Genomic DNA, 13,687 nt, shown 5'->3' on the forward strand with positions numbered 1-13,687 from the left:
CTCAAGGAGCTTATATTTCAGTGAGAGGAAACCCATATTACCCAACTAATGTTGATGCAAGGCAGAAGCTAAATATAACAGCAGAAGCATAAACACACAGCCATGAGGGCACTGACGATGAAAGAAGGGAGAAAATTGAAGGCAAAGAAACAAGTCCAGTATCAGAGCAGAGTGATGCCTGATATCTAAACTCTGTAGGTTTGTGATACTAGAATGAAGCTATGGGGGCTAAAAGCACTGAAGAGGCAAAATCAAAAGGATGATGTGTTTTGTTGCATACAGGTGGGGCAGTGACGAGATGGAGCCAAGGTTAGCAAGGAGTTCTGCAGCCTGTTTAATTGCAGCAGACACAAAGTTCATTCACTACATGTATCTAACCTTTGTAAAACTGTACATGCAGGGATTATTTATTTAGTTTAGATTTGGGACATTATCCTTGTGAGAATCCAGATGCTTTGGTACATTTTATCTTCAGAATTTAACAGAAAAGTCTATCCTTGCCTAGGGTGGCATTTGTTGCTATAAATCATGACATGCAGGGTTTTAGCTGTGACTCTAAGCGGAAATAAGTCTCCTTTTAACTTCTACCCAGTGGTCCCGGTTCTGCCCTCAGGAACTAACACAGATTAAGTTGAATCCCTCTTGTGTGGCAGCCCTTGAACTGTCATTATAAGGGCTCCCTTGAGTTCTTCAGTGCCCCCTCAGTTCCTTTAGCTATTCATGTTGATGTGGAGTCTGCTCCCTTGCACTGTCCTGGCCATTTTCCTCTGCCCAGGCTCTAACTCCTCAGATCTCTCACAACATAGAAAACCCACCCACAACACAAGGTTTCTGAGTGCTATGACTGATAGAAAGCAGACAGGAACTACTGCTTCCCTCACTCCATGCATTCTGTGTTTATGAACACACCCTCAAATTGCTAGCCACACTTTTAAGCAGACTTTCATACTACTAGTGGCTTCCTGAGTTTATAACGTAACCGCACTTGGAGACATTTATCAAATGGACTTTGCAAATCCATGTGTCTCCATGCAGCCTTCTTCTTTAACTTCAGAATCAAACTTAACATACTTATTGAGCAGCTGCAAAGGCATCTATTACATTCATGGAGAAAGGAGCAATTATTATTGGCATTACACAAAGAGCCAACAATGATTGAGCTCTAGTTATGTGCTAGGCAATGTGTTCATCTTTTTAAGACATTGTACCCTGTAAAACATTAAACTATCAATTTTATTATAAAAGTAATATGAACAAAGAGCAATGCATCAAATAGCCTAAAAGGACATAATATGAAAATACGTCCCACCTTCCCATCCCCACAGAAACTGCAGATTTCTGTGTTTCCTGTATCTTACCAAAATTTCTGTGCATATATATTGTATATCTTGTTTATATATTATATGTGTAGTACTCTAGTCTTATTTGTTTTAATCTAATTCTTGGTAATCATTTTGTACATCACACATAGAGCCATCTGCCTGCATGTCATTGTGTGGACATAGCACAACTTGCATCTCATGTAATTTAAGATAAACTCCATAGATTGCATCTTATTATCTTCATTAAACATGTGGAAAACTGAGGTTTTAAAAAATTATTACCTTGCCTGCTGCCACTCATTTGAAAAGTAACTCAGTAAGGTTTGAAATGCATATCATTCTACATACTTGTGCTATTAATCACCTGTCTAGAAAAATAATTTTCACTAGTGAATTTCATAGCACTTCACAAGCAGATTTTTGTAAGTACATAAAGGTATTCCATTATATTTTACAATTGGAACAATGAGATTCAGAAAATGATTTGAGCATTTGACAATTGACAGACATATTAAAATTGCTCAGATTGACCTGCTCTACTTCACCTTTTGGAGCCTATGGACACAGTGATTTGCCAGATTCTATCTGCTAATGAACTAATGTAGTCCATATTCCTGAGCATTTTTAATTTCTGTGCAAAGTTTCATTGCACAGGTGCCTTTTGTTTTTGTTTATTTTTAAGAGAAATTGTTACAGTATCCAGAAATATCTCGTCTTGTATTGAAAATCTGTGTTTCATTTAGGAAGGTTTAACATTTTTATTTACCCTATTTCAGAAGACAATAGTTGGTCCCATCTCCTGGATTCATATGCCATCATTGTCTCTTGAATCAAGCTGCTAATTGAATGCAGAAAATATTAAAATATGATTATGAGTCTGCTAAAAGAATAAACATGTCAAGTGTCAACAAAATACTGTAAGTCTGCTGTGCTTCAAACTAAGTCAAAATAATTCCTAAAATTTGTTCTTTCCAGTGCCTATTTGAAAAAGTGAAAGAGATGCACCTGTTATATTAACACATTCACTGAGCACCAAGGCTATTCATCTTTACAATAAACAAGTTAAGAATTTGGGTTCTCTTGCAATTCTCAGTTCAATCTGACTGACTCTGGCACCTCTCTAATCAAATATATCCACATGATATTTTAAGCTGCATTATAGTACATTAATAGCTTGTAAAGTGAAATTGATGCAGCATGATGGACTGTACTCCTGAAGCAGTGACAAATTTATCAATGATAGATTCACTAATGGAAATGTTGAATTGCAATAAATATAAATGCAGAATAGCAATTGCAGAGCATTAAAAATGTCATCTGTGAGTTTAGGTATTTATGAGGCTGAGCCAGCTGGAAACATGAGTGGCGTGTTCCTGTGAGCCACTGCAACTCTGGGGTTCCAAGGAAAGCAGAGACCCTTTCATCAAATAGGCCAGGCCGCCGGCAAATTGTTGTCACAGCTGTGCCATTGTCAATTAGGCCTCCAATGACTCAGTCCTTTGTTTTTCCTGCTTGCACATCTCACTGCACCTTTTCTCCGGGCTTGGGTGCTTCGCTCCTGCAACCTTTCCACCACCTTTCCCCTCAGTGACTCTCCTCACATGTTCCGATTCATCTTCCAGCCATTGATCTACAACTCAGAGAAGTGACATCAGGGAAGCATCTCAGCTACTTCAAAAGGCACTGCTATTCCTTCTGGGCTATTTTGGCATGTCAAACCCAACAGGCCCAGCAGAAATGCTGCGTGCTGCTACACATTTGCCTCTGATGTGTCTGGTGCACCTGCCCAGCCTTCTGAACTCTAAAGACTTAGTTTAATGTCAGCAAAATCTGGCAGGACATCAGGAGCCAGGCTGCAGTGGAGGACAGAGCCCCTCACTTGGGTTTTTGTGTTTGTGTTTGTGTTTTGTCATACTCTTGCAAGAAAAGCAGCATCAGGGTCAACTCACAGGCACACGTGTTAATAGGCAGAAAGAGATTGGACCTAGAAAGTTTTTCCTAAGATAGTGATTGGTTATGCAATATTTTCAAACATACTGGCATGGAAGATTGAGTTAGCTACAGTTTTTAGTATGTGCCAATCTCAGGTTTGATAAGGAAGTGTGTTATAGTTAGCCACATATCCTCTCTTCATTTCTTAAGCTTTCATCTGCTTCCAGTGTTTTCAGCAATTGGTGCACATTTGTTGTCAGCATATTAAAGTAAATTACTCAATACTTTTTGGAATCAGATGTCACAACGTGCTTATTGTGGCAATAGAAGGTTATCAAAGTGAGGTTATTTTAGTAGGTTACTAGATTTGTCAAGAATAAATAAATGTTTGGCAATTATAATTCAGTTTAGTATGAAAATAAGCTAGCTCACTTGTCACTGATTCTGCTTATCATAACAAATCCATGATAACTAAACTCTGAATTAAGCTTTAGTGACATTCCTCTGTCATTGTCATTCGGTAGAAGTAAACAACATGAGTAATAAAATTAAAAGAAAGGCAATATGCAACACAACAATGTACAAATAATGGCATGACAGTTTTAGTACAAAGGTGATATTCCTAGTCTAAAAGCCTAGACGTATTAAATAAAAAGTAAGGAATTTTTATAAACCTGACTCTTCAATGTAGTTCTAGTTGATTGTTTAATCAACTATAAATTATGCAGAAACTATCTCAGCCTTAAAATCAAATTTTTAACGTGTTGCTAAAACTTACCAAGATGTAAGAATCATCTTGGTGTTTTTAAATAGCTAAGACGAAAAATCAAGGCTGCTGAGTACAAATGAGTAAACGGAAAGAAAATGCTCCCCCCACCCAAAATAAAAAACATATGAGAGTTAAAGGCAGATAACTTTATTGGAATTCTTCTGATTCTTATTAGACCAAAAATTCAGTTAAACTACTTTTCATTAAACACTAGTTATAATCCCAAGCAATTTTTTAAAATATGGTGATGATACCAAAAAATTTATCCACTGAGTAAGTATATTCATTGGGTGTCTGTTATGTGTCAACCAAGAAATACAAAAGGAACAAGCGAGACCAAGCCTTCATGGGATTTTATATTACGCACAAGAAAAGAAAAGTTAAAACATAAATTTTTTTAAAGGTAAACAATACAAACGGTTAGATATCAATGACTATAATGCAATACAAATAATTAAAATTGGATGATGTCAGGTAAGTAATCAACTGCCTGTTTTAGGATGGGCAGAAAAAGCCTCTCTGAGGAAGTTGATATTTAAGCGGAATATTACAAATGATGAAAGAAATCAGCCATGTGAAAATAAAGTGTTTCAAGCAGCAGAACAGTAGAGGCAAAACAAGTTTGCCAAGTTCAAGCAACAAAAAGAAGACCATTTTGATAGGATCATAGTTGGAGATATAAAGAGTAATCAAGGTGTGGTTAAAGAGGCAAGCAGGGGTTAGAATAAAGCTTTTTTATTCAGAGAAGGCTTCGGGTCTGATGATGGAAAGCCACTGGAGGATTTAAGCATGGTAGTGGCATGATCTCCATTAGTCTAAAATATCATTCTGGATGCTCTGTGTAGAAAAGATTGGAGGTTAAAGGAGGAAATCATTTAGGAGACTATAGCCAAAGTGGCTTGGACTATGATCACAGTAGAGAGAGAAATAAGTGGGAAAATTTGGGATCTTTTTAGAAATGTTTTAAAAGGAGAATTGCTAGCACTTGCTGATGAGACTGGCATAAAGGATGAGGAGAATAAATTAATAAGAATAATTTTTAGATTTTTTGTTTGTGTTTTGTTTATTTGAGCCACTGAAAGGATACTAATACTTTTTACCTAAGTGGGAAAGACTCATGTAAGAGCACGTTTGGGGGAAAATGAAGTGTTCTGGATTTAGCCATGTTAAATTGGAGAGGCTGTTCAGTAAAGGGTTAACCCAGGCTTGTGGTGTTCAAACCCTTCACCTTCCAAACTGTCACCATGAGTATAATAGCTTTTCTGAGTTCTCTGAGTCCTTCCAGAAAATCATTGAATCTGAGAGTAGCTTTAGAGACCCACAACACAGATGGGTATCAAAGAGGAGATAGTTTATAGACTGTTGGCTAAGTGAATTGAGAATTCTAGGGGGAATAAAAACTGGAGATAATGATTTTGAGAGTTATGGGCATATAGATGACAGTCTAAAATGTGGGAGGGTCACCTAGGAAATGTCTCTAGGAATATCACCTACAATGTCTGCTATTTTTAAAAAGCTGAATTGGATTAAGTCCTTGTTTTTAGGAACTCTTGTTATTGACAGGAGCCCAGAAGACACCCTGGAGATGGACACAGAAGCCACCACCTATAAATAGAGAAGAAATTCAGAAGGGGAAGCAACTAGATGCAGTAGAGAAAGAGGTCCCAGAGTAGGGCTCACTGACCCAGGACCTTGAAGAATGAGTAGTATCTTGCTGGTCACTTAGAAAGTGCTCACATGCAAAGAGGAAACAAAAGACTCATACTTTATTTAATTTTATGAAACTATAATACATTTAGTGATTTAGCATTTTTGGAAGGAACTTAAAATACTCTGATAGGCAGAACAATGGATTCTTTCAAATGTTCACATCCTAATCCCAAGATTCTGTGAATATTACCTTGCATGGCAAAAGGGCCTTTGCAGATGTGTTTATGAGTGTAGACCTTGACATCCTGGGTTATCCAGGTGACCCAATGTAATCACATGAGTTCTTCAAAGTGGGGTCCTTTGCCTGGCTGTCATCAGAGAAAGATGTGATGAGGCAGTCAGGGTCAAAGAAAGGCAAATTTACTGGTCTTGAACATGAAGGAAGGAGTACATGGGTGAAAGAATGCAGGAAACCTCTAGAAACCAGAAGAAAAACAAGGAGACAAATTCTTCCCTAGAGCTTCTGGAAGGAAAACAGCCTTGCCAAAGTTTTGATCATTAGGGAAGTAAGACCCATGTGAGATTTCTGGCCTATAGAATTAAAAATAATATATTTGCATTGTTTTAAATTGTAATTTGTTACAATAGCAATAGAAAACCAACACAAGTTTTTTTAGAAGTTGTCATTCTCTTCTTATTTATGCATCCTTTATTAAAAAAAAATAAAGGAACAACTTATAAGAAAAATCTTGCTTTGTTGGAGTCTTCAAAAATTCACTTCAAGAAGCCTGACAAGTACAACCTCACTCTATAATTCCTGAACACTTGCTACAACATAGAAACTGTTTATTGCAAAAATAGAATCAAACTCAATCAAATATTTTATAAAGATAACCCTTGCTTTTTGGTGCTTTATTAACAAAAATTGTTAAAATATACAGAATATTACAGCATTAGTTTTTTTATTGAGGAGAACTTCATACAAATTTCTTGTAATTGCTGATCTTCAAATATACAAATCACAGACCACTATAGAAGTCAGAAGACCAAAGTCTATCACTCTACCCCCAAATCAATCAAACCAGCCTGCCTTTTATCTCTTTTACATATTGAATGTCTATAAAAATGTGCTTAAATAAAAGGTCTGCTGTTGCTTACGAAAGATGAAATACTGGTAACCTAGGTTGTCTAAGTTCTGAACAACTCATTAGACTTCTGGGGGTCTATACTGAATAAACATAGTAGTCATTAGTGATGTCATACTACTTATACAGTCATAACAATTATCAAATTAAGACTCCTCTTCATGGTATTAAAATGTAAGCTCCACACAAGATGAAAAGATGTCTTGGTTAACCTCAATTCCTACTGCATTGTCAAATGATGGAAGTCACTACTTCCTAAGTGTGTTTCATGAAACACTGGTACTATGAGTTGCTTCAAACCACAGAAGTTTCTGTAGTTGATACAGAAAATTCTGCATCTTAAATACTTCCTTTATAGATTTACAATGATTTTTAAGCCCCAAACCAAAGATTGCTATTTATCTTTGTTGAAACCAATATTTCCCAAAGTTATGTGATCACCATATTCTTAGAATGTGGGGGTTGAGGGAGTATTGTAGGAGGACATTCCACAAAGCTGGTGCTCCCACAGTACAGATATTCAGAAATGCTATCTTAAGCTAGTTGTAAGAGAAGAAAATATTTTCAAATATTTATTCTTTGAGTCAAGATAGTTTTATTCTAATCATGCTACATGTTTTTAAAGAAGTTAGTACCTTATTAAAGATAAAGATATCACTGCCATAGTATATCTCCTTCTCTCCATAAATTATATGTGTGTGTGTATATATGTTTGTGTGTATGTGTGTGTGTGTGTGTGTCTGTATGTGTGTTTCTTTTCCTTCCGTGGCTGTCTGTCAATGTTTTAGGCACTGTCTTCCTGTGCTTGATTCTGGTTTTTTTCTCAAATGGTCTTGGGGTCTTGAGCCACTGTGGGAACTGACTCTTCTCTAAAGGCCAGTTCTCAACCTTAAGGACACCTACAAAAACAGCCTTAAGGACGTCTAGACACATTCACTTGAGAGTATGGAAACCTGATTCAGAATAGACACCCCAGAACACTGTGCACATCTTGATTATCTAAAAAGAAAGAAGTCCTTAACTCTGTCTCTTGTTCAGCTATACCTTGAGCTAGCTGAGACATAAAGCAGCCCTCTTTTAGCCACATATAGAATAAGTTGTTGGAATTTTCATCAAGGGCATGATGGGTGATATGGCCCTCATGTTCTTTGAATACTGGACAGTTCCTTAGAAAGAATTTGCAACTTGATGAATTCCTTGTTTGAAATTATGGTAAGTAAATCTCTGTTAACTGAGTAATGGTATTGCTGCCTTTATATATTCTTAGATTTTAATGAAGTTATTAAATTCATTTTTAAAAGAAGATAAAGCCAGATATCAACTCGACCTTGAGTGTCTCATTGACAACCACTTTTCATGTAACTGAAAACATAATTCTGTCTGACAATTTTCGTTCACTTTTCCCTAAAGTAAAACCAATAAGTTAATCACTGTATCATTCAGTTCCCTCATCTGTAAAAAGAAGGGAATTTATTTAGAATGTTGCTAAGGTCCCTTACATTGCAAACATTTATGACTAAGAAAACATAAACTGTTATATAAATGTAATATTCTATAGTGTTCTTCATTAGTAGTAATAATAAAGTAATTCTATGCCAACATGCTCCACAAAATATACTGTATAATGGTAAGGAATTTACCTCAGCAATTTTTTGAGGAAGAGAAACAAGGAAACTGCTATTGAAACAAACAAACAGAAAGAAAGAAATAGGAATTTGCATAGTTGATATTTGTCATTTGATTTCCCAGTTTTTCACCTTAATTAATTGTTATTCTCTTAATCTAGACTTTTCAATTTCATAGAACAGTATTTTACTGTATGTAGATTTTTTATTTTATGATAGCATTTTATTTTATCTAGATTTTCCTAGGCATTGTTGAATTGCATTCCATGGAATTAAATGGAATTTTGTGATTCTCCCTTACAGTTGTGTTCCTGGGTAACCTTAGAGGCAGGCTTTAAAACTGACAGCTTCGGAGATCCCAGAATGAGGCTTAAAGGCTTCCTCCTGTGATTATCCTCCCCTGAAAATGTCTCAGAGAAATTCAGAGCTTTGAGGGATGTTGTGTTACTTATTTTATGAAGTTGTTCATCTTTCTTCCTAAAAATTAAATAGGTGCTACTCACTTTCTCCAAGTTGCCTACTCATGGCATGTAACCCAACTTTGTTTAGTGTATTCAGGTATTGACAAAGATTAAGTATCTATTTGCGCCAAGACTTATGCCAGGTCCTAGAACCACAAAGAAGCATTTCAGAAATTTACGATGTAGATTCATTTATTCAGTAAGTACAATTTGAATTCAAAAAACATCTACACAGTAGATCTTCAATAAATATTGTCGAAAGAAAATAATACAAATAAGAAAGAATCCTTGACACCTGAACAGAGCATAAAGAATAGACGAAAACTAAACATCTATCTAGAAAGTAGTGTAATTTTATTCTAACTCACTATTACTGTAGTATTACTTATTGACATAGCAGTTACATTTAGGGTTGTGCTTCTATTTTCATCCCAAATCACTTTGTGCCACAATTGCTTTACATGTTAAGTAAAAGACCAACTAAGAAAATCCATGGGGATGGCACAGCTGTTTAACAAGTTTAATGTTAGAACAAGACCTGTGCAACTAATTGGTGCTGAGTTTTGGTTTATTGCACTGTAAGGAGGATACAGAACCTCAAAAGGGAGACTCCAAGAAGGGTCTTATCTATATGGGCAGCAAGAGAAGATAGAGCCAGATGAGCTGAATCTGGAAGGAGAAAAAGCAATGAAGTGGTGAGTACCTGCCTGTAATAAGATATTTTCCGTCTTCTGCTATTTTAGTTACAGCAGCAGAAAAGACCCCGAACAACACAGATGCTAGAGGAGAGAGCAGGAAAGAACCTGGAAACATAGGCTCTTCTTGCTGTTTCAAAACATTTTTTCTTTCAGAGTGTAAGAAAGTTAAGATTGAAGCTCCTGAAAGCAGCTCGCTATTGGTAGAGAGGGGATAGAGATCATATCTGAGTTCTCTATATTTGCTTATTCAAAAAATACAAACCACATTAAAATTCTAATTCATATTCAAAATGTCAGTGTAGCATGGGAATTTTCTTTTTAAACTATCACAAAAGAATCTGCAAAGTGCACAACCTTGCACAAAGGCTGTCACAACCCCACACAAAAAGTACTTCTGCCAGGGCACCTGCCCGACAACTGCCTGTCCAAGTTCAGCCTGCTGGCACCCTTGTTATTGACTTTTGTAGCCAAGATCTCAAAACTATTACGTTAGTCCTCCTCATTTTTTCCTTTAAAATTTGTGTCTTGCTTTACCTCTCTTGAGTATGGCATGGAAATTTTTAAAAGAGGCTCATAACACAGTTCAATATTTCCATAAACAGATTGAAATTATTCATAACAGCACTAATAATCTGATATAGTGTTTTGGGGATATTAATCTCATTTCCTAAGACCACATCTTTACCCCCAGACTGATAGTCATTCTAAGCACCGTTACAATCATGACATCCAAGTACAAGTTTCAGCATAACACCGCCTCAGAGAAGAGTGAACAGCAAAGACCCAGAACTTTCTTACTACCACTTTGGTGACATAATGGGCCACCTAGTCAAATCAAAAATTTCAACAAAAATAATTCATTCTTTATTGGCAATGTACTACTTTAAAAATCATGTTTAAAATTAAAAGCACTGTAATGGATTCTCTTATTCCAGCTAAGTAGCATAAAAAGATAAAATAACAGATTTTAAAATTTTATTTAAAAGATCAAAAGCCACATCCACAAGTTCTGCTTACGGACGTTCTTGCCTTATCTTTCATGAATCCATGTCTTTATATCAACATGTACTGCATGACATCAGTACCCAGAAAATGAACACAGAGTTGCAAAAGGAGAGGCTTCCAACCTGCTCACTATGTATCTGTTAACATTTATTATGCACCTTCTATGTGGTAGAAATTGTAATTCCAAGTTAATGAAAAAAAGATATAGACCCCGTTTTCAAATAATTCACAGTTTTTTTTGTTTGTTTGTTTGCTTTTGGTTTTTTTTGTTTGTTTGTTTGTTTTTTAGGAAATGATAAGCTGACAGACTGAACTTTGAGCCAAGATAGACCTATGTACCATCCTGGGTGTGGAGGGAGGGAGGTGAACCTGGAATCAGAAAAGTCTTCATGGCAACTTGAGCTCAGTGTTGAAGGATACATTCAAATTCCACAAGTGGGGCCAAAGAGTAGGTGTTCCAAGCAGAGAGACCAGAATATGTGCCAAGACTCAGGGGTGTGAGAAACTGAAGGGGCATGAGAGAAGAGCCTTATATGCCACACTAAAGAGTGTGGGTCTTTCGCCAAAGGTGATGGAGAGCCACTCTATGGAAGTGACACAACCAGATTTACTCTTTGGAAAGCTGTCTCTGGTAGCTTGCATGGGATGCAATAAAGAAACTCAAAATTGGACACAATGAAGGGCTAATGTAAAAATCCACACAGGCCATGGAAAGGTCTGAATTTCTTCAGAATCTCATCATCATCCCCACCACAATCATCATCATCATCATCATCACCATCATCATCATCATCATTACCACCACAATATGATAAAGCCATGAATACTTTATCTCATTTGATCCACATAATAACAATAGTGCTATTATTATCTCTATTTTACAGCTGGGAAAGTGAGTAAGAGACTTCTCCCTTTGACAAAGTGGTAATCAGCAGAGTTAAGACTGAAACCCAGGAGGTCTGGTATTTCATGCTCAGCTTTATGTTCATCTGTGTGTCCACATCCTTTCATGTGACTGTACTTCAACAGTAGTTGAGAGGTTGTTTTGGTTGGGGATCTGTCACTTTCTAGATAAAAAGCATTTAGGTACTAGGCAGAGAGGAGACTGTGAGAACTTCTTTTAATTATCTGGAAACCTCAAAAATAATGTATTCTCCAACTGTATGTACATAAAGAGACAAAAATTATTAATATTCAAAAATACGTAATATAAGAAAATGTTCTGTGACTAATAATGTTCTTTGAAGACTAAAAATATCAAACTCTAACTAAAGCCTAATATAGATTTCATCTGATAAAAAGAGTCAAAAGTAATCAGTTGTTCTCTTTTATTACGTGTCTTTGAACTACTATATTATTTTAATGTTAGAGATTCTGTTCCTAATAGTTGCACAGTTACATGGCTGCAACTTGTTTTATTTTGACTAACTCATTCTCTATGACAAGAATATTATATTCATATTATTGTACATATGTTGCATTATCAAAATATTGACTATTGAGTTTAGTACTTTATTATTTGGAAAAGATACGAAGACAGTGCTCTTTTATAAACACATTTTATTTGAAGTGACAGTTTCCAGACCTACTGGTCCAAGCAAGAACTTCGTTATTTCTGGCAAGGATCCCAGAGAGGATCTTCATAACTCAAAAACTTAAATATCACTTTTGTTCAGGATAGACCATCATAATACTGCCAAAAATGATAGAAATGTACATTACCCAAAATTAATTGTAGGAATAACAATAAATATAGTCTATTTTCTAATTTTAAATAGACAATATTTAGAGGTTGGTTTTTACGTAGAAGAGGACTTTTTGTTGCACAAGAATCCTTGTCCTCTTCAATGTAAAAACTAATCTGTTTCATGTTTATTAAAGTAAAGAATTTAATGAGAACCCAAGAGCAGAGTAAATAATGCTCAGTCCTTGCTACTTTAAACAAATAAAGGAAACTAAAGAATAAATAAAACCAATGTACTGAAAGTCTTGAATTATAATGTTAACATAGATACTTCTTATTACTATCACTTACCTTCTGTTAACCTCAAATTCATGTAGGTAAAATAGATTTAAATTTTGTTTGTTAACTTATTATGAAGAGAGAGGGAAACTTTGTGTGCAGTGTACTGGACTATAAGCCCTTTGAGAGCAGGGACCTCATCAGTTCATTATTTCATGCCTAGCCAAGTGGTGCCCTTCACCTGGACGTTATTCATCGAATATTGGTTGAATGAACAAGTAAATGGAGGAATGAATAAAATAATTAAATAGAAAGTAGAATTTAAATAATATTCTGATAAATCAGGAAACATTGTTCGTTTGAAAGAGAAGAAGGAAGATTCAAAAGGCTGGGTTATTAAAATTAATTGCCCACTCTAATTGAATTCACAGAATAACTTGACTGAAATTCACAGGTTAATTTCTCTCCAATTACAAACGCAATAATCTGCTATGGGCACAGTGCCAGCATGAACACTGGATTGCTGTGATCAGCCAGACTTAGCACTGTGTTATTTGACTTTGTGTTCTTTCCCAACAGAGAAGGTTTATTTCTTGTCCCTGTCTAGAACTTATGTTTATGTCTGCACATCTCCATCTCCTTAAGTAACCAGTGACTTAAGGAGAATATCTCCATTTCGATCAATACAAACAAAATTTAATTAAATATGTTTAGTCCTAATTTCTGAGTAACAATTTCTTACCAATATTATAAGTTTAAAATTTGTAAATTAGCACAAGACATACCTTCTAACATGTTTAATTTATTGCATTTAAAGAGACAGCTGTCTTTCTGACAAAATTCTGAAAGAAAAAATTCATAATGCTTATCTAATTGTCAAGATAATAAATTTGTGATATAGTTTTCCTCCTTTATAATCAACATTTTTTTCTCATCTTAGAAAAAAAATAAAATCAATCACCAAAGGAAATAGGAATAATAATTATTAAAAAATACAGAATACTACCATATAGAAACATAGATCAGGAAATGAACTAAGATCTATTTAGAATCTTAAAATCAAAGTATCATTTCCCACCATGATTCTAGAAACCTTAAAAAAAATGTTGCTCTATTA

This window comes from Colobus angolensis, unplaced genomic scaffold (assembly GCF_000951035.1).
Source record: "Colobus angolensis palliatus isolate OR3802 unplaced genomic scaffold, Cang.pa_1.0 Scaffold23, whole genome shotgun sequence".
Classification (NCBI taxonomy): domain Eukaryota; kingdom Metazoa; phylum Chordata; class Mammalia; order Primates; family Cercopithecidae; genus Colobus; species Colobus angolensis.